This window comes from Moschus berezovskii, chromosome 8, assembly GCF_049115385.1.
Source record: "Moschus berezovskii isolate FMDL1 chromosome 8, NW_MosBer_1.0, whole genome shotgun sequence".
NCBI lineage: Eukaryota > Metazoa > Chordata > Mammalia > Artiodactyla > Moschidae > Moschus > Moschus berezovskii.
Window position 1 is genome coordinate 82,840,858 of NC_142467.1, and position 20,761 is coordinate 82,861,618.

A 20,761-nucleotide genomic window follows, 5' to 3' on the forward strand; every position below is an offset into this window, starting at 1 on the left:
TTAAGTTTTATTTCAGAGGAAAACAAAGTTTTAACCAGCCAAGGTCTGAATCTTTACAATGATGTCAACACAAATAGGCAAGTTCTATTTGCACATATGTCTAGATATCAATACACCTAGGAAATTTCTTTCCCTAGTGGCAGAAATTAGATTTTATTTATTTTCATCCTTTGTGCTTTCACAGTATACCTACAGTAAGTAAATTGTGTGTAATACTAACTGAAGTTTAGAGGCCAAAAAGAATATGAATGTAAATCAGCAGCATTCTCAGTTGCTAGTCTAAAAGTGTTCTTCCTAGTAGGCATTTCATCATTGAAGGGATACTATTCTCTAATTTTAAAAGAAACCTCAAAATAAGCAAACTCTTGTGGGTTTTCATTGTGTGTAAGCACAGTTGTTGTCTATCTGTCTTCTAACACTGAGATCAAGTTTCCATAAAAATTCATTATTTTAACTATGTACAATTCAGTGGCATCATGCAAATAATATCACTGCCTAATTTAGAACATTTTCATCACTCCCCAAAGAAATCCTGTCCCAGTAGTCATTTACCTTCCCCCTCAAAACCCCAGCCTCTGGCAACCCCTAATCTACTTTCAGTCTCTACAATGAACGTTTCATCTAAGTGCAATTACATATGTAAACCTTTGGCTGATTCATGTTGATGTGTGGCAGAAAGCCACACAATATTTTAAAGTGATTATCTTTCAATTACAAATAAATAAATTTAAAAAATAAATGCAATTACATAATATGTGGCCTTTTGAAACTGGCTTCTCTCTTTTAGCTTAATGTTTTCAAGGTGTATCCTAGTTGTATCATGTAAGAGTACTTCTTCCTTTTTTTTGCTAAATAATATTCTGTTACATATATGTACCATTTTTGTTTATCCATTCTTCAATTAAGGAACATTGGGTTGTTTCTGCCTTTTGTCTATTATGAATAGCGATGCTATTAACATTGGGGTACACACTTTTGTGTAGTTCCGTTCCGTTCGTTCCATCGCTCAGTCGTGTCAGACTCTTTGCGACCCTGTGGATTGTAGCCTACCAGGCTTCTCCGTCCATGGGATTCTCCAGGCAAGAATACTGGAGTGGGTTACCATTTCCTTCTCCAGGGGATCTTCCCGACCCAGGGATCGAACTCCGGTCTCCCGCATTGGAGGCAGACGCTTTAACCTCTGAGCCACCAGGGAAGCCTTTGTGTAGTTAGGCTCTCAAATTTCTCAGAATTTCAGGATTACATAGTAACTATGTTTAACATTTTTTGCAACTGCCAACCAAACTTTTCCACAGCAGTCATACTTTTTTCGTTCCCACCAACAGAAACATAGGAAAATTCCATATTTTCCTTATCCTTGTCAACACTTGTTACTTTTCATTTTTCAGAATATCTTTAAAGTAGAGACATCCTAGTGGGTATGAAGTGGTATTTCATTGTGGTTTTGGTTTGAATTTCTCTAATGACTAATGGTGTTGAGCATCTTTTCATGTGTCTATTGATCATTTGTATATATATTAGAGACATGTATGTTTGAGTTATTTGCTTATTTTTGAGTAATTTCTTTATTTTTGAGTTGTAGGAATTTTTTTGTATTCTGGATACTAGACCCTTAACAGTTTTATATTTGTAATATTTTCTCCCATTTTAGGTTGTATTTTATTTTGTTTATAATGTCCTTAATGCACAAAAATTTAAAATTCTGATGTTAAATTAATTTTTTTCTGTTGTTGCCTGTGCTTTTGCTAAACCATTGCCGAACTCATGACGAAGAAGATCTTCACCTGTGTTTCTTTCTAAAAGTTTTACAGTAGTATATCTTACATTTAGGTTTTTTATTCATTTTGAGTTCATTTTCATATGTGGTGTGAAGGTCCAAATTAATTTTACATGTGAATCTCTAATTGTTGAAATCTATTTGTGTCTTATTGCTGTTGAGCCATCTTACGGTGGCCAGGCAGGAAGCCATTTTTCCTTAGGTGTTAACCTAAAACAAACAAATACTAGGTATTTTTCCAGCAAAAGTGAAATTATTTAGAATCAGCAGAGAATTAAAATTCGGGCTCTGTTGTCATGGTGAACCACCTGCAAGTTGCCCCTCAGCAAGAGACACAGAGCAGTTTTATACCGGGGAGAATCAAGGCGGGTGGCTACAAAAAAAGAGTCCAGTGCTTTTCATTGGCTGAGTCCTTGCCAGGGAAGGAGGCTGTCTTCTTGTTGGACTCTGCTGTTGTTGCAGGGCATGAGAGCTTTCCCTGCTGGTGTCTTGACTCTATTTGAGTGAGGTTTCTGTTTATTACTTTCTTTACATTTTTCTCTTTTGATGAAGACCTCAACCTGAAGGCATCATGAGTAAGAGTCTGGTTTTCCCGTTAGAGGCTTTTTGTCATTCAGTGCCAGGATGAACTTTTCTGTCCATAGTGTCTCTTATGGAAGAGTTAAGTGGATTGGGAAACTAATAAGGTCACATTTAAGTAATAATGAGGAGTAAGAGTGAAAACTCGCAGACTCTTTTATCTAAAGTTCATATATTATCAAGGTCATAGACATTAAGATCATCTGATGTGTTCTTTCATCATCATCATCAGCTCCATCTGGATATGTTGAGAAAGCCATCTCATCAGTTACTAACTGCTTTGATTCCAGGAAATCTTTATTACCAGATGATGTGTAGGTCCAGTCGATTTTGGTGCTTACTTTAGGTGTATCACATGAATCCAAGAGTCTATTCCCTGGAAATTGGTAGTACCAGGTTTGGTTTAATTCAGTTGCTCAGTCACGTCTACTCTTTGCGACCCCATGGACTGCAGCACACCAGGCTTCTCTATCACCAACTCCTGGAGCTTGTTCAAACTCATGTCTATCTAGTTGGTGATGCCATCCAACCATCTCATCCTCTGTCGTCCCCTTCATCTCCTGCCCTCAATCTTTCCTAGCATCAGGGTCTTTTCCAGTGAGTCAGTTCTTCACATCAGGTGGCCAAAGTAGTGGAGTTTCAGCTTCAACATCAGTCCTTCCAATGAATATTCAGGACTGATTTCCTTTAGGATTAACTGGTTTGATCTCCTTGTACTCCAGGGGACTCTCAAGAGTCTTCTCCAACACCACAGTTCAAAGCATCAATTTTTCGGTGCTCAGCCTTCTTTGTGGTCCACTTCTCACATCCGTACATGACTACTGGAAAAACCATAGCCTTGACTAGGCGGACCTTTGTCGACACAGTGATGTCTCTGCTTTTTAATATGCTGTCTAGGTTGGTCATAGCTTTTCTAACAAGGAGCAAGCATCTTTTAATTTCATGGCTGCATCACTATACGCAGTGATTTTGGAGCCCAAGAAAATGAAGTTTCTCAATGATTCCATTTTTTCCTCGTCTATTTGCCATGAAGTGATGGGACTGAATGCCATGATCTTCGTTTTTTGAATGTTGAGTTTTAAGCCAGCTTTTTCACTCTCCTCTTTCACTTTTATCAAGAGGCTCTTTAATTCTTCAGTTTCTGCCGTAAGGGTAGTGTCATCTGCATATCTGAGGTTATTGGTATTTCTCCCGACAATCTTGATTCCAGCTTATCTTTCATTCAGCCCAGCATTTCACATGATGTACTCTGAATATAAGTTAAATAAGCAGGGTGACAATATACAGCCTTGACATTTTCCTTTTCTAATTTGGAACCATCTGTTGTTCCATGTCTGGTTCTAATTGTTGCTTCTTGACGCATACAGATTTCTCAGGAGGCAGGTCAGGTGGTCCAGTATTCCCATCTCTTTAAGAATTTTCCACAGTTCGTTGTGAACTGTGGCTTTAGCATGGTCAGTGAAGCAGAAGTAAATGTTTTTCTGGGTCTCTTGCTTTTACTGTGATCCAATAGATGTTGGCAGTTTGATCTCTGGTTCCTCTGCCTTTTCTAAATCCATCTTGAACATCTGGAAGTTCTTGGTTCACGTACTGTTGAAGCATGGCTTGAATAATTTTGAGCATTACTTTGCTGACGTGTGAAATAAGTGCAGTTGTGCAGTTAGTTTGAGCATTCTTTGGCATTACCTTTCTTTGGGAAAAGCTGACCTTTCTAGTCCTGTGGCCACTGCTGAGTTTTCCAAATTTGCTGGCATATTGAGTGCAGCACTTTCACAGCATCATCTTTTAGGATTTGAAATAGCTCAACTGGAATTCCATCACTTCCACTAGCTTTGTTTGTAGTGATGCTTCCTAATAATGACCACTTGACTTTGCATTCCGTGATGTCTGGCTCTAGGTGAGTGATCATGCCATCATGACTGGGGAGTTAAGATCTTTTTTGTACAGTTTTTTTGTGTATCCAAGCTGCCTCTTCTTAATACCTTCTGCTTCTGTTGGGTCCATACCATCTCTGTCCTTTATTTTGTCTATCTTTGCATGAAATGTTCCCTTAGTATCTCTAATTTTGACAAGATGTGGTCTACTTGAGAAGGGAATTGCAAACTACTTGAGTATTCTTGCCTTGAGAACCCCATGAACAGTGTGAAAAGGCAAAAAGATAGGACCCTGAAAGATGAACTTCCCAGGGTCAGTATGTGCCAGTGCTACTGGAGATCAGTGGAGAAACAACTCCAGAAAGAATGAAGAGATGGAGCCAAAGCAAAAACAACACCCAATTGTGCATGTGACTGGTGATGGAAGCAAGGTCTGATGCTGTAAAGAGCAGTATTGCATAGGAACCTGGGATGTTAGCTCCATGAATCAAGGCAAATTGGAAGTGGTCAGACAGGAGATGGTAAGAGTGAACATAGACATTTTAGGAATCAGCGAACTAAAATGGACTGGAATGGTTGAATTTAACTCAGATGACCATTATATCTACTACTGTGGGCAAGAATCCCTTAGAAGAAATGGAGTAGCCATCATAGTCAACAAAAGAGTCCAAAATGCAGTACTTTGATGCAGTCTCAAAAGCAACAGAATGATCTCTGTTTCCAAGGCAAACCATTCAATATCACGGTAATCCAAGTCTATGCCCCGACCAGTAATGCTGAAGAAGCTGAAGTTGAATAGTTCTATGAAGACCTACAAGACCTTCTAGAACTAATACCCAAAAAAGATGTCCTTTTCATTACAGGGGACTGGAATGCAAAAGTAGGAAGTCAAGAAACACCTGGAGTAACAGGCAAATTTGGCCTTGGAGCACAGAATGAAGCAGGGCAAAGGCTAATAGAGTTTTGTCAAGAGAACGCACTGGTCATAGCAAACACCCTTTTCCAACAACACAGAGAAGACTCTACACATGAACATCACCAGATGGCCAACACCGAAATGAGATTGTTTATATTCTTTGCCGCCAAAGATGGAGAAGCTCTATACAATCAGCAAAAACAAGACCGGGAGCTGACTGTGCCTCAGATCATGAACTCCTTATTGCCAAATTCAGACTTAAAGTGAAGAAAGTAGGGAAAACCACTAGACCATTCCAGGTATGATCTAAATCAAATCCCTAATGATTATACAGTGGAAGTGACAAATAGATTTAAGGGGCTAGATCCGATAGAGCGCCTGATGAACTATAGACGGAGGTTTATGACATTGTTCAGGAGACAGGGAGAAAGACCATCCCTGGGAAGAGGAAATGTAAAAAAGCAAATGGCTGTCTGAGGAGGCCTTACAAATAGCTGTGAAAAGAAGAGAAGCTAAAAGCAAAGGAGGAAAGGAAAGATATACCCATTTGAATGCCGAGTTCCAAAGAATATCAGGGAGAGATAAGAAAGCCTTCCTCAGTGATCAGTCAAAGAAATAGAGGAAAACGATAAAATGGGAAAGACTAGAAATCTCTTGTTAGGAAAGTAGTCCTTTTTTCTTCCAGTTGGGCTCTGCTACTGTTGCAGGGCCTGAGAGCTCCCTCTTCTGGTCTCCTGAGTCTATTAATTGAGGCGTCTGTTTATTTGTGGTGTTTGTTTTATATAAGAAATTCTTACTGGTGTGCGAATGTCTGCGAAGATTGTTTAATATCTATTGAAAATATTTCATCTCTCCCATTGAAGGATACTTGCCTAGTTCCTAATGGTCTATGTTTGATGGTGAGAGAGGAGATTTTTCTTCATTACATTAGCTTATAAAACATCTTCCTGTTTTTAATTCACGTGTCATTCATTATTCCTCTTTTCCTGGTGTCTCCTCAGTCTCTTAAGGATTTTGAAGAATAAAATGGTTCTCTTATTGTTTATCCCTCTCTGGTTACTTAAGGCTAAGGACTACTCTGTTAAATCTAATTTGTTGTTCTTGGCTGTTCTACCTGTTCATGTGTATGTTTTAATTCTAGCTGTACCAGGTGAGTGAATCTGATAGGTACTCAAGCGCTCAGATGACAAGAATCCTCTCAATAGGACTGAGGTAGATTTTCCCTAGTATCCTTTCATTAGGAGACTTGAGGCTATTTTAAAAGATGTTGGTGTTTTACAGAGCCTAGTATAGGGTTTTACAAATAAATACTACTCAAGAAATAAATGTTTTTTATTTGGTTTTATTGTTGAAGCCTAGTGAAAAAGAAGTGTTCTAATCTATGTAGGGAGAAGATAAAGTGGGACTTCGTCAGGGAAAGTGGGGTCAAGAAAAGTGTTGATTGACAGAAGTCTGTTAAACAGGAAATATCAGAAAGTATATTTTTTGCATCAACAGGAAGGTTGAGATGAATTAGAATCCAATAATTACCCTAATCTGTTCCTCTTACAATTATAATGTACTTGTGTTCTCTATTATATAACTAAAAATACAGTATACATATTAATCTTTTAAGTAACATTATATAGTAGACCTGGCACTATTTAATAGTCAAATGCTTTTTAATTTCAGTTGATTTTATAGCATCTAACCCCTAAAATCTCTATACTAAATGCTTTCCTGAAGCTACTGACTCTTCTCCCCATTTTACAAGGATAGTAAATTAAACTGAAAGTCCAGTTAGGAAATGACAGGTTGTTTACTTGTGAGAGGTTTTTCAGGAACCTTCTTGATAGCGTAACTGCATCTAAATTGCAATGACACCCTTAACTACTTTATTTACCTTTCACAGGTCAAATGTACCATCATCATATACCTTAAAAATGTACTCTTCAATTGCAAAATGTTTTCAGAACAAAAAAGCATGAGTGAATGACTGTGTCACTCTTATGTGAGCTACGCTGTGAGCCTTAATTTCTTTATGGCCCAAATGAAGTTCATGTGAAATTATGGGTACAAGTATACTTTTCGAGTGCTGAAATTTAAGGAGTTGTCAGGAATATGCCAAAGCTCTGCCTTGTTACTGAGATCTTCTTCCATGCAGCAAATGTAAATTTGTTAGGAAAATAAATTTATATTAAACTGGCTCAGAAAAGAATTATTCTGACTTTTGTTTCTGTGGTCCTCGAACATCACTAGATAGTTTCCACAGTTTATTCTAATTATGCCTTGAAATCAGAGCCTTTGCCCTCAAATAAAGGAGACCAGATATAATATTTCAATATTATATATTGTAATTTATAAATGTATAATTTATAAGTAATTTAAAAATTTATTAAACCGTATTTTGTTTTTCTGGAACCTATGTAATGAATATAACTTTTCTATCTTTACAGCCTTGTATAAAGATATTAGATCATTGATTCTAGAATTAACTCTTTGAATAAATGATATACTACAGCAGGGTAATATTATTCTGACTCTATGCATCTTTTATAATTAATCAAGCACTTTATAACTTGTGGCAGCATTACCTGTAGCTTGAGCAATAGGTCTGTTATTGCTGAGATACCTGGGCCCTGGGAAGTACAGTTCTGTGCATAGCTTCTCTGACTTCTCTGCTACCTGGAGCTTTAAAGTATCTTTCTATTAATCCAAAGAGTAATATATGCCAACGTAGAAATCCGAATAATATAGAATGGTTATGCAAGGAAAGGAAAGTCTCCTTCTATTGCCTGATAAGCAATTCATCAATCCCTCCTCCTCAGAAGCAACTGTTAAATTTATTGAAAATATTGTCTAGAAATGCTCTATGCATGTATAAACTAATAAATAATATAAATGTTAAATTTATATATCTAAAGTATGTATATATACACAAATATATATCATACAGTATAATTCTATGTAAGTATAAACATACTGGGCACACCGTTTTGTCCCTTGCTTCTCTATTTAAAAATAGGTCTTAGAAATTATTCTATATTAGCACAAATATAACTTATTAAGGGCTTCCCTGGTGGCTCCAAAGGTAAAAAATCTGCCTGCAATACAAGAGACCCAGGTTCTATCCCTGGGTCGGGAAGATCCCCTGAAGGACAAAATGGCAACCCACTCCAGTATTCTTACCTGGAGAATCCCATGGACAGAGGAGCCTGGTGAGCTGCCATCCATGGGTTCACAAAGAGTCAGACACGACTGACTAACACTTTGACTTTCATTACTTATTGGCAAATATATAAATTGGACATATCCCTTGAATTGGAATTGCTTGATCAAGAACAATATGTATTTACAACTTTTAAAAACTTTTGACCTGCTTGAAATTTATTTTAATAGGAGTAAGGTGGGGATCTCCTTTTTACATTTCCAGATAGCTGCGAGTTTTCCCAAAATCTCTTTGCTGATTAATAAATCTGTCTTCACTCCTCCAAAATATATAGTTAGCATATACTAAATTCCATATATATGTGGAATTCCATATGTATATATTCCATATATATCTTTAGACTTTATTCTGTCAATAAGCTAACCTATTCATCTTTTTAAATTACCATAGCTTTTATATTAAGATCAGAGGTTGATCAACTATATTTGCATGTTTACTCTTTGGCCTAATCCTTAAAATTTATTATTATTATTTTTAGCTTAAAAAGAAATCCTGTAATAGTCCCCCCTCCACACCCTGGGCCCTCAACTTAATTTATAGATTGATTTATGGAGATTTAAAATCATCGTTTCTCTTATGTAATAACAGGGTATGCATATTACTTTATTTCCATGGTTGTATTATTTTTGTATATCTTTATGTGTTTCCATTTATATTCTAAAATAAGATTATCTCCATTTATAAGCTTGATTTATCAGCTTTAAACAATATCCAGTGATAATCTGCCTTAGAAAATTCGAAAATCAGTGTGCTTACATTTCCTTTATTCTTCTCAATGCTTATTAATTAGATTGTTTTTCAACGTATTTATTATTTACAATATTTATATTCTATTCTTTCATCCAATCCTAGTTTTTCATAATTTCCATGGCTCTAATATTTGAGTGGAATCAACTATTATTTTTCCGATTCTTCTTGCATTCCCTCATGTTTGAGATGTTATTTATTTGTGGAAAGGATATGGCTAGAAATAAAATTTCTACATCATCCTTTTGCCTCTGGAACCCTCTAGACTTGCTTCACTGATACTTGGCAGTGAAAGTTTCTCATGGAAAGTGAGCTCAGTTTATTATGCACCCCGTCCCTAATGACTTGATTGAATTTTTGACTTGGGTGCTCATAGTATCTTCTAAGTCCATTTTTGAAATCTCATGGTTGACTGTTCAATATAAGTTTTGGAGGGGGAAATTCACCTTTTCAATCTTTTGTTTCAGGAAGGCTTTTTCCTGTAATATCTTTTAGCAAACTTCTGTCTCATTTGTTCCATGTCCTTTTACAGCAACATCAGTTACACCTATTTTGGAGCTTTCATCTGTCTTAGTCTTTCATTTTTTTCCTACTATTTTTGAGGTATTTTCTCTTTTTCATTTTATGTTGCTCAGTTTTATCAGTGTTGGTCTGCATATTCACGACTGTTTTCAGTAATATCGGTGCCCCCTTTTCTGATGCTTCTAATGTTTCATTCATTTAAGTCATTATTTTATTTTTCTGTTTATTTCATGAGTTTTATGTAAAAGCTTCTTATGACCTTCATCTGCTTTCTTTATGTGTTTTGTGGTACAGATTTTCTGATGTAGTTTTTGGTTATCTTAATTTTTTTTCTTCAAGTATTCTTTATATATTTTGGTTCTTTTTGTTCCCTTGGGCTGTATTCTTACATATTTTATCCTGGTTTATTTCTTTTTATTATTTATCTTACAATTAAGACTTAAAAAAGGGGGAAGGGAAAGCTGAGTCATTTGTCACAATAACAGAAGATATGGCCCTTTGAAATAAGAGCATTGAAAAGAGATGAAAAAGTACATAGGAGAAATGAAACAGAAATGAATCATGAACTCGTAGAGCTCAAAAACATGGGAGAGATAAACAAAATTCTAATAGAAATTAAGACATTAGATGTTAAACAGGATAGAATGAACAGTATGAAAATAGAGTCAGTGATGAGAAGAATAGGCTTGGAAAAGCTTATTTTAGTGGACCAGCTTTTTTTCCCTTAAGATAAAGTATATTGGAAGTGCTTTAAGAGTGAATGGATTAATTGTTTTTGTAGGCTTTATTATTTTTTTTCTTTTTTTCCCTTATTTTATTTTTATTGGAGGCTAATTACTTTACAATATTGTATTGGTTTTGCCATACATTGACATGAATCTGCCCCGGGTGTACATGTATTCCCCATCTTGAACCCCCTCCCCGCAGGCTTTATAAATTAAGGAAAAACCTCATCTGTAGGTTGGATTCTGCTGTTATCTAGTAGAACTTCATATTGGGTCATGTTGAAAATTCCTATGTTTCAGGTTTTTTTTTTTTATGTACTGATTTAGTGTTTAGTTCTTACCTTGCCAAGAGCTCCATCTCTCTTCTCATTTCTCTCCCAACAGGTGAATTTTTTTCCCCCATATGTCCGTTTTCCCTTATGTGGTTCCATCTCCTTTGCCACAGTTGGTGATTAGATAGCTGTAAGGACTTGGAAGTGCTCTGCCATGTACCCAGGTCTTGCCTTTGCGAGTTATGACTTGTTGCTTTCACTCCTCATCTGGTGCTCTTCCTGTCATCTGGAGATGGGAATAATCCGCTCTCAGCTTTCTCTCAGTGAGATCTAATACTCATTGTACTTGGCAACCACTTCTTAAAGTATGGTTCTGCATTTCGGCTACATACACATACACAATTTGTATTTTGTATTTCCATTTATGTTTCATATTTCCTGTTTTTATTCACCTTGTCATTTTGTCTGTGTATCAAAGAAGAGAGCCTAGGTTTTGCCACATTAACTAGACATCTTGACAACAGTCATATGAGAAAGCCATTCCTCTGGACTAAGCATTGCTCTCTCACTGTCAGTCACCTTCTAGAAAGAAGATACTGCGTTAATGACATGGTGACACTTGAAGTTAGAAACACCAGAGCCCAAATTTATTTTCATCGTGTTTTGAAGGACATAGAAAAGTGCCAGAGAAGTGTGAGTGGCAGCTGCCTGAAGGGTGAAGAAATTGAAGAGGGAAGAAGTATTGCCTTGTTTCTCCAGGCACTGACTTTCACAGTGATAGCCACTGGCATTCTCCTAATAACGTGTACTTTCTTGGTTCCTGAGACAATCCTTAACAAGGTAAGATGTTAATAGCTCCAGATCCATTGGTTGGTAAGACCTGGAATTAGCAGTTCTGTCCACAGATCAAGGATAAGCCCAAGGTGTTCAGGTGCTGATAAATTGCAAAAGTACCATCCTACTGCCCAGCTTATATTTTATGATTGGACCATACCCATCAGATCCTGGCCTTACATAAAACAACTGCTGAATGAATGAATTGCTTTGATTCCCTTCTAGAACAAGGGCCAGGCCAGGCTTCAAACCTGGCTACTCACCTGGGGCCCTGTTGTTATTTCTCTATATTCACATGGCCTTCTACTGTATGCCTCTCTCTTCTTTTCTGTCCATAACAAGGACAATATCATTGGATTTAGAGCCCATTTGGTTAATCAGGATGATCTCATCTTGAGGTCCTTAAATACATCTTTGAAGACATCCCCCTTTTGTCAAACAAAGCCATATTCAGAGGTTCTACATGGATGTATATTTTGGGGGCTATCATTCAACCCACTGCATTTACAAAACATGTATTGGAGAATATTCTCATGTGTGACAGGCATACATGTGCATCAGTAATAAATCGATATATAGAAAGATTGTAAACTGTGATGTATGTGAGATTCTCAAAGAGTTAGCTACAATCCCACCTCCTTCCTGCCCACTCTCCTCTAACATACTGAATTATTGCAGTCGTGGTTGAAAATCAATGAATGGTTATAAGGCCACTTAAATGCCTATCTTTGAATATCGCCAAGATTTTACTTTTTGCTGTGCCTCACACACAAGGCTGAACTCCCCTTACAATACTCATCCCCAGCTTCATTTAAACTTGCTCTATTCTTTTTGCGTTTAACTTTGTTTACACATGTGGGCCTATACTTTGACACTTTGCCTGGTCATTGCTTTGACCATCGGTTTGACTCAGCTGTATGGTGGGGGTCCTGGAATGATTTCAGTACACACTGCATTTTCAGTGAAGAAAATACTTGCAAATTCTGCCATTGTACCTAGACTCATTTTGCGGCAGTTCCATAAACAAGCAGTGATAATAGAACAGTGGCCCCCAATTTGTTGAATGCAGAGCAGAGGAAGTTAGGGAACCCCCCTATGCTTGGTAGAACAAAGTTTCACATCCAGATCTTTGTAACTCCAAAGCCCAACATTTAGCCACAATGCTGTAAGACTCCACTGGAAAGCAGCCACTTAAACCAGGGATAGGATTATGTCACTTCTGTGTGCCGGATTAATAAAACCCTAAAATAGGCAATCTCTGTGAGATCATCTGACTCTTCAAAATAGCATAGAGAATGAAATAAATTACTTTATCCAGAGGATTAATTACTTGATTAAAGAATTTTGCAGAAGCACCTAATGAATATAATTCTTCTTGCTTTCTGGTAACAAAGGCAGGCTGCCTTGAGTTAAATTTTCAATGTTGTGCATGTTGCACAATTCCGATAGGTGGTAGAATGTTAGAAGTAACTTCACTCAGTTAAAAAGGCTTGAGAGGGCAGGGATAACAGTGGTGATCACAGTAAAATGAGGAATAGTCGAAGGCTCTACCATAAACAGCAAGAAAGCACGTTGAAATTATACTACACAGCCTAGAGACACAAAACATTTCATTTCCCTTTGAATGAAACTGGTCTGACCTTCACCATCCTGAAATAACAGGGAATATTGTTTCTCTGTATTGCATTTTAGGCAAGTAGTTAAGCAGAATGCTCAGCATGAATAAATACAGTTAGAAATTGTTCGGGCAGATTTCTATGAAGAGTGCATGTTAAGCAGTAATATAAATGTAAGAGCTTACAGCAAAATGAAATTTGTATTGTAAAGGTCAGACTTGCCTAAGAGAGATATTTAGGTAAACTATTGGGTGGAAAAACTGATTCCCATTTTGTTTTAATCGTTAGTAACGTATGGTGGCAGAGGTGATGGGTTTCAGATGAGTGAATCTTACAGTATTATCTTGTGTTTGATTCAGCAGAATGTGGATGATTTTTGCAGGACTATGAAAAATGGCTGAATTCCCTCTTCCTGAATCTGAAATTAATGACTGGAAACATTATCAACAAGGTAGGTTGTCAAAAGAATAGTGTAAGTACTTTATCTAGAAATGGTGTATTTTCCCTTAGATAAACATGGAGGATTTTATGGGATAGTTTAGAAGGACAAATTTATGTAATTTTGTACTCGGCCACAATATTAGCTAAAAACAACTGAAGGCAAGAATCACATAAATAAATATAACTATATGATATGTGTGTGTGTGTGTGTGTTCTTCCTCAGTGGCTCAGTGGTAAAGAATCTGCTTGCAGTGCAGGAGCTGCAGGAGATGTAGGTTCGACCCCTGGGTCAGGAAGATTCCCTGGAGGAGGGCATGGCCACCCACTCCAGTTTTCTTTCTTGGAGAAACCCATGGACAAAAGAGCATGGCGGGCTACAGTCCATAGAGTCACAAAGAGTTGGACACGAGTGAAGTGACTTAGCACACACACACCTGTATATATACACACACATACTGAACTGCAAGGAGATCAAACCAGGCAATCCTAAAGGAAATCAATCCCGAATATTCATTGGAAGAATGGATGCTGAAGCTGAAGCTCCAATGCTTTGGCTACCTGATGTGAAGAACTGGCTCATTAGAAAGACCCTGATGCTGGGAAAGACTGAAGGCAGGAGGAGAAGGGGACAACAGAGGATAAGATGGTTGGATGGCATCACTGACTTGATAGACATGAGTTAGAGCAAGCTCCTAGAGATGGTGAAGTACAGGGAAGGCTGGCGTGCTGCAGTCCATGGGGTCACAAAGAGTTGGACATGACTGAACAAATGAACAACAACAGTATGTGTAAATCTGCCTGATTCCTGGATTTGAAATATACTGTCAAAGCTCACTCCCCAGTAAGAAGACTGGCCGGGGCCATAAGAACTTGTAGTAGGACCAGAAGATCCCTAATATCACACCTGGACTGGTGGATGAGCCCTCAAAGATCACCTCTGCCCTTGGGCAGTTTTATACTTACTTACCTAATCCTTAAATCAGGCATTTATTGAACCCCACTATGTCACTCTTCTAGAGATGTGGAGATCAGTGAAGCATAGTTACTGCCTTCAACGCTGTTTTGGGAGGGTAGGCATGGTGATCAAGCACATAGGCTAGTTACCTTTTAGAGCTTTAAGGGAACACTGAAGTCGTGAGGGAGCCTAGCTGATTCCACTCCATCTAATTGGAGGGGAGGAATTGAGGGCAATCGCGAAAGAGCTGCAGTTTGTCGAAAGTTTGCGGTTGTAGTTGCGGGACTACAGAAGTTATTTAATCTTTGGGCCTGTTTCTTCTATAAAACATTGAGAAATGGGCCCACCTATCTTTCTGGATTGTCTTGAAGATTACATGAGAGCATGTGAGAAGTCTGGCATTTGTTAAGTACGGTTAAATTTTCTTTATGATCACTTTTGGCCACTTTCCTTAGGATTTAAAAACAAAAGCCTCTTAACTCCTTCCCGAGGGCAGGGAGGTTCTGAAATCTCTGTGAAATCCGACTGGCCTTAACATTTTTGTCTGATAGCTGCATGAAGTTTAGGTATAAGTAATTTCTCAAGTAGGTAATTCTGCTAAGAGAGTTCATGGCTTAAAAGTGAATTGTTGGCCCCATGCACATCTAGACTATAAGGAAAATAAACTGTTAATCTAGTGTTGAGCTTTTTGTTCTTTCCTGTCTCTGCCTTAGTCATTTAGTCATGTCTGACTCTTTGTGACCCCGTGGACTGTAACCCACTAGGCTCCTCTGTTCATGGGATTTTCCAGGCAAGAATACTGGAGTGGGTAGCCATTGCCGTCTTCAGGGGACCTTCCTGATCCAGGGTTCGAACCTGGGTCTCCTGCGTTGCAGACAGATTCTTTACCGTCTGAACCACCAGGGAAGGCCTGTCTTACTCTCTGCCTTACTGTCTCTGCAGCCACTTTTCTCTGTAGAACACCACTTACGTCTGTTGTTCCTGAGACAGCCATTGGTGCCATGTTTCCATCTAGTCTCACACATGAAAACACCCAAGAGAAGCATTTTAAAAGTTTGTTTAGATATGATTAGTCAGCTCAGAAAAGTCGTGTGAATACTGTATAATGATTTTATTAGAAGAACCTGAGAAAGTAGTTTTCTTAGGGATTGATCCTTGTTTCTTTGGCTGAAGCACTCATCCTGAACCTTTTGATCCAGTTTAGTGAAAAGGTTAAAGTGAACCCACTTTCAAATGGTATAGCTTAACTAGAAATAATTTTAAGAGCTCACAATCAGGTATCTGTAACTTTAATATCTGTTTATTTATTTAAATCAACTGAGATCTTTGGGCATTTACAGTGCATATTGGTATTTCGTATTTTCTGCCCGGGATTTCTTTCTTCACTAGTACATCCAGTCCTGTGATAATCATGGTCTCTTCTGAACTTGCTGCCTCCCTGTGAAAATTTTCCTGGCTTGCATCCTAGTAGCTTCCTGTTCTGGCTCTAAATTATGACATAGATTGTCAATCTCTACTCATCAGCTCCTCATCTGGTGGAGAGTCAAATAGCTGTCTCTGTCCTGTAAGTCTCTTAGTGTCAGGAACAGCTAATATTAACAGTTTCTCTGAATATTATAGTTCTTCTAAGCTGCTTAGAATAACATTGCGCTATCATTTCCTAGAGGACTCTGATACAGCTTTCCAGGGCTGTTAAACCATTTTAGTTCATTGGGAAGACTCATCAGAAGCACATTGTGAAAGTTATTCCTACATGAAAGAAAGAATATCAGACTTGATGTGTTACATCATCTTTTAGATAAACTTCATTGTTCTCTGCTCTCTTTTGGCCCATGTGCCAGTGAAATGAAAGATTGTTATAAGACTACAATTACAGGAAAAAGGGGAAGCACTGTTTTTATAAAAGCAATTCTAAAACATAGCTATTAAAAGAAGCTATCTTTAAAAAATTTATAATAGACCCATCTAAATTCTCAGTTTAAAAAGACTTACTAATACAAATACCTAAAAGGTTTTAGATAATTGTCAATGCTACTGAATAAATGTTGAATGAGATAGCAAGGTATCTTGAAATTGGGTTATGATTTATTGTAATTATTTGTGGAATTTTGGGTTCTCATTTTAGATAGTGTACCTCCTGCAGGCAGGACTGGGCTTCATTGCCCTCATCATGGTTGACAGAAGACTAAAAGCTCCTGTATTTACAGGGAAATGTGGGCTGGCTCAGCCTGAACCAGAAATTTCAGATCTGTTTACCTAGTGGTTTATTTTTGCCTAATCTTTTTCGAGACTTTCAGAATCACTCTTATATAGCAGATGATTTTGTCTTTTTAATCTAATCTGAGGGCTTTAGATATAGAAGTTTGGAGGGTTTTTTTTTTTGCTCCTTTGCATTTAGTGTTTTGACAACAATTTTTGTTTTAAACCTATTGCTTTTTATGGTATACTTTTAGTTTTTTATCATTTTTATTTACTAAATGATCTGAGATGTTTATCTTTTTCCTTGTGTTTATATATTAGTCTTGGTTTGATGTTATCTCTATAAGACTGAAGAATCTATTTGACATCTAGGTGATGTAGATAGCAGTATGCTTTCTCTTTATTCTACTTCCTCTCCTTCTCATATCACCAGAGGTAGATTATATTATTATCTTTTAAATTGTTACGGTCTGTAACATTTATATTCTGTCCCACTTATTCTCATAGGTGAATAGTGTCTTTATAGTGATTTCTCCACTTAATTCTAAGTTTATGGGATATCATACTACAGTAGTTGTTTTAAAGAAGGGCTCAAAGAAGCTATGCTCCTGAGTTTTTGCATGTTTCATATTATCTATCAATGACCTTTATACTTGATAACTTGTTCGATTGAACATTCTTAGTTTATATTTTCCTTTCCCAAGGACTTGGTAAATGTTGCTCTATTGCCTCCTACAGTAATTTTTTTTTTTTTTTAAGTCTGAGGTCAGTCATTTTTTTTAAAATAGGGGAATTGATTCTTTCTTGCCCTCACTCCACCCCCCTGCCCCCCCTTCCCGCCCCCCCCCCCCCAACAGAAAGCTGTCATTAAACTCCAGAGAGTTTCTCAGGTTAAGTGCCAATCATTCTAAAGCAACTTTTCCTGGTACACAGTGTACTCATTTAACCTGTACACAATGAACTCATTTTACCTATATGCTTGATTTTTTCCTTTACTTCAAAGAAATGTTCTTTTGTTTTATGTTTGGATATTTATTGTTATATTTCTTCTTTAGGAAAGTCAGCTATATCAGTGTTGCATCTCCTTTAGCCCCATAACAGTACTGTTCTTTCAAATACTTAAATGTCATTGTTCTATATTTTTTTGCTTTTGGAAATGGTTTGTTTTTTCCTTCTGATAGCTTTAATGTGAACTTCGTTGTAGAGTTTTATTTTTCTCTTCGTTTTTTGGACTTGACTCAGCACTTTACATTTGTTTTCTGATCTTTTGAGGCCTACTATGTCTTATCTGGATTCTTGTTTCAGAGGGGTTGTGATTTTTGAAATGATTTTTATTTAAAGAATACTATATTTTTCATAATTTTTGGCTTGATTTATGTTATAGTCTTAAGAAATTTTTATCTGCCTTCTGTTTGTCATATTCTTTTCCTTAGTCTTTTAGTACTATTTTTATATATGTCCCAACTGATTTTTATTTTTCTATTTCCCACCTCTAATATGTATCTGAATCAGCTGTTTGATGTTCGATAGTATAGAAGAGAGTTAGTTAGACTGCAGCGGGAAGTTTGGATTTTAGACCAAGGATTTTGAACATATTTCCATGAGCATTCTATCCTAAGTTTATAGTAAACCAATTCTGTGTAACCTAGCAGTCTTTTTGGCACCTAGTGAAGCCATAAGCTCATTCTTTCTTTCTTTTTTCCCCCTCCTTCCTTCTCTTCCCTCCCCTCCCGTCCCCATCCCTTCTCCTCCCCGCTTTTTTCTCTCTAGCTTTCGCTTGCTCTCTCATCTTTTCTCTCTCTCCCTTCTCTCCCCTTCCTTTCTTCCTTTCTCCCCTAATTCTCTGCAGGGCTACTTCCAGTGATAATTTCTCTACAACCACGCTTCACCCACAGTAACTTTTTTGGAAAGATGACATGTCTGAATGCTTTCATATTCAGCTTGGCAATATCTGCCACGGCATAAAGTAAGGTTTACTGAGAGCTCCACAGCTCCTTCATGAAACCCAGGTGGCTGTTCAAGTCATTTTGTCTTGGCATATCCACCCTACGGTGGTGAATGCTCACTGTGCTCAGGGCCTGAAGTGGCTTCTGTCTCTTGTGGAGGAGTTTTCCCCTGTCTTTGTGTTGTTTTTTTACTGTACTTGGCAGCCATTGTGGTTTAGCACTGTGGTTGCTTCTTCATTTGTTGTGGTTTATGGTTGTGGTGGTTTCTAAGTGTATTCGTTATCTTTCATTATGGAACAAAGCACCTCAAAACTTGGTGACTTAAATCAACAACAATGTGTTACTTCTCCAGCTCTGTTGGTTGATCAGGCAATTCTGCTGATCTCACCTGGGTTTATTTACATGGCTTCAGTCAGCTGGTGACTTATTTGCAAATGGGATATTGTGGTCTCTCTTTCCATGTGGTTTCATCCTGGCTATCTTCATGGCATGGTGATCTCAGGGTTCCAGAGGGCAGGAAGCTTCAAGATCTCTCATGGCAGAGGCTAGAAAGTCTCATTTCTCATTTCTGCTGCATTCCATTACTTGAAGCAAGTCAGAAGACCAATCCAGTTTCAAGAGGTGGCAAAGTTGCATTGTAACTGGCATATAGTTATAGAAGGAATTATTAATATTTTCCCTCTATTTGGGCAAACATTGTGGTTCATTTTTTGATTTATGTTTCTTCACCCTATTTTCATTTAATGGTTTAATGTTTTAATGGTTAAGAAAGGAACAGTTTTTCACTGTTGCCTTTTTAAGAAGTCAGCTATTATTAGTTTTAATGGTGATTAATATTAACATACCTTATTTATAATAATATAGCACCTTTTATTTTTTACTTATTAAAGACCATAAGGTTTAATATAAGAAATGACTCTTCTGTTTGTTGTTCAGTTCAGTTCAGTCGCTCAGTCGTGACCGACTCTTTGCGACCCCATGAATCACAGCACTCCAGGCCTCCCTGTCCATCACTAACTCCCGGAGTTCACTCAGACTCATGTCCATGGAATCGGTGATGCCATCCAGCCATCTCATTCTCTGTCGTCCCCTTCTCCTCCCGCCCCCAATCCCTCCCAGCATCAGAGTCTTTTCCAGTGAGTCAACTCTTCGCATGAGGTGGCCAAAGTATTGGAGTTTCAGCTTTAGCATCAGTTAATAGCTCCCAAAGATCGTGGTATTTGGATTCTGAGACTTGAAATGGGAAAGCTTTTTCCAGTTTATATAGTATCAGATAATAAATTTTAGGCTGGAGACCAGGAAGGCAGTCTTCTGTTTCAGATTCTAATCCTAGCTGTGTGATCTTAAGAAAATGAGTTTACTTTTGTTTCTCATTTACTAAAGTGAAGAGGTTCTTAAACTTTAAGGTCATAGAATTTACCTGTGAGATTTGTTAAAAATTCAAATTCAGTCTCTCCCTTGAAATTCTTACTCAATAGGTCCAAGATAAGATCTAAGAATCTGATTTTTAAAATAAACATTTTATATGATCTTGTTGTGGGTCATCTGTTGACCATATTCTGAGGAATACTTTACATCTTAGTTTTCACAGAACTTTGAAAACCTCATCAGCTTCCATTTGCAAAATTCTATTGATTATTAAATGTATATTTAAAATGTGTTTGTTATTTGAGCAATGATAAGCTGTTTAATTACCTGCCTCACTTAAAATGTGAGAATCAACATCCTAACTTGGGCCCAGTGTTTTCACATCTACCATTATGGAAATGAAAGAAAAATTAGCTTCTCATGCACATTATTAACATCTGTTGATTAAAAAAACTGTACATTTTTAAAAATTCTCATCTTTGTACTATACTTTTATTCTCTGCCATGCAAAATGGAAATCAATTGACATTATACAACCCACTCTAGTATTCTTGCCTGGGAAATCCCATGGACAGAAACCTGGCAGGCTGCAGTCCATGGGGTTGCAAAGAGTCAGATATAACTTAGAGACTAAACAACAGCAAATAATTACTCCTACAGATCTGGGGACCAATCTTTAATAAGTTAAAAACTTGTACTTTCCACAGCCTAATATGTGAAAGTTTCATGCTCTGTGCTAGGGAAGCTATTTCTCATGACTCAGACGTTTCTACTTCAAAGTT

General features: G+C 37.4%; 1 protein-coding gene across 1 annotated transcript in view; it reads left to right on the forward strand.

Annotated features, from left to right (window-relative positions):
• Positions 1-20,761, forward strand: part of LOC148777108 (uncharacterized) — a 51,753-nt gene that overhangs the window by 12,063 nt on the left and 18,929 nt on the right. The window contains exons 4-5 of the mRNA XM_088839308.1: positions 11,196-11,460; positions 13,433-13,521. The gene's annotated coding sequence lies outside the window, so the exon portion shown is untranslated. The remainder of the gene's footprint in view (positions 1-11,195; positions 11,461-13,432; positions 13,522-20,761) is intronic.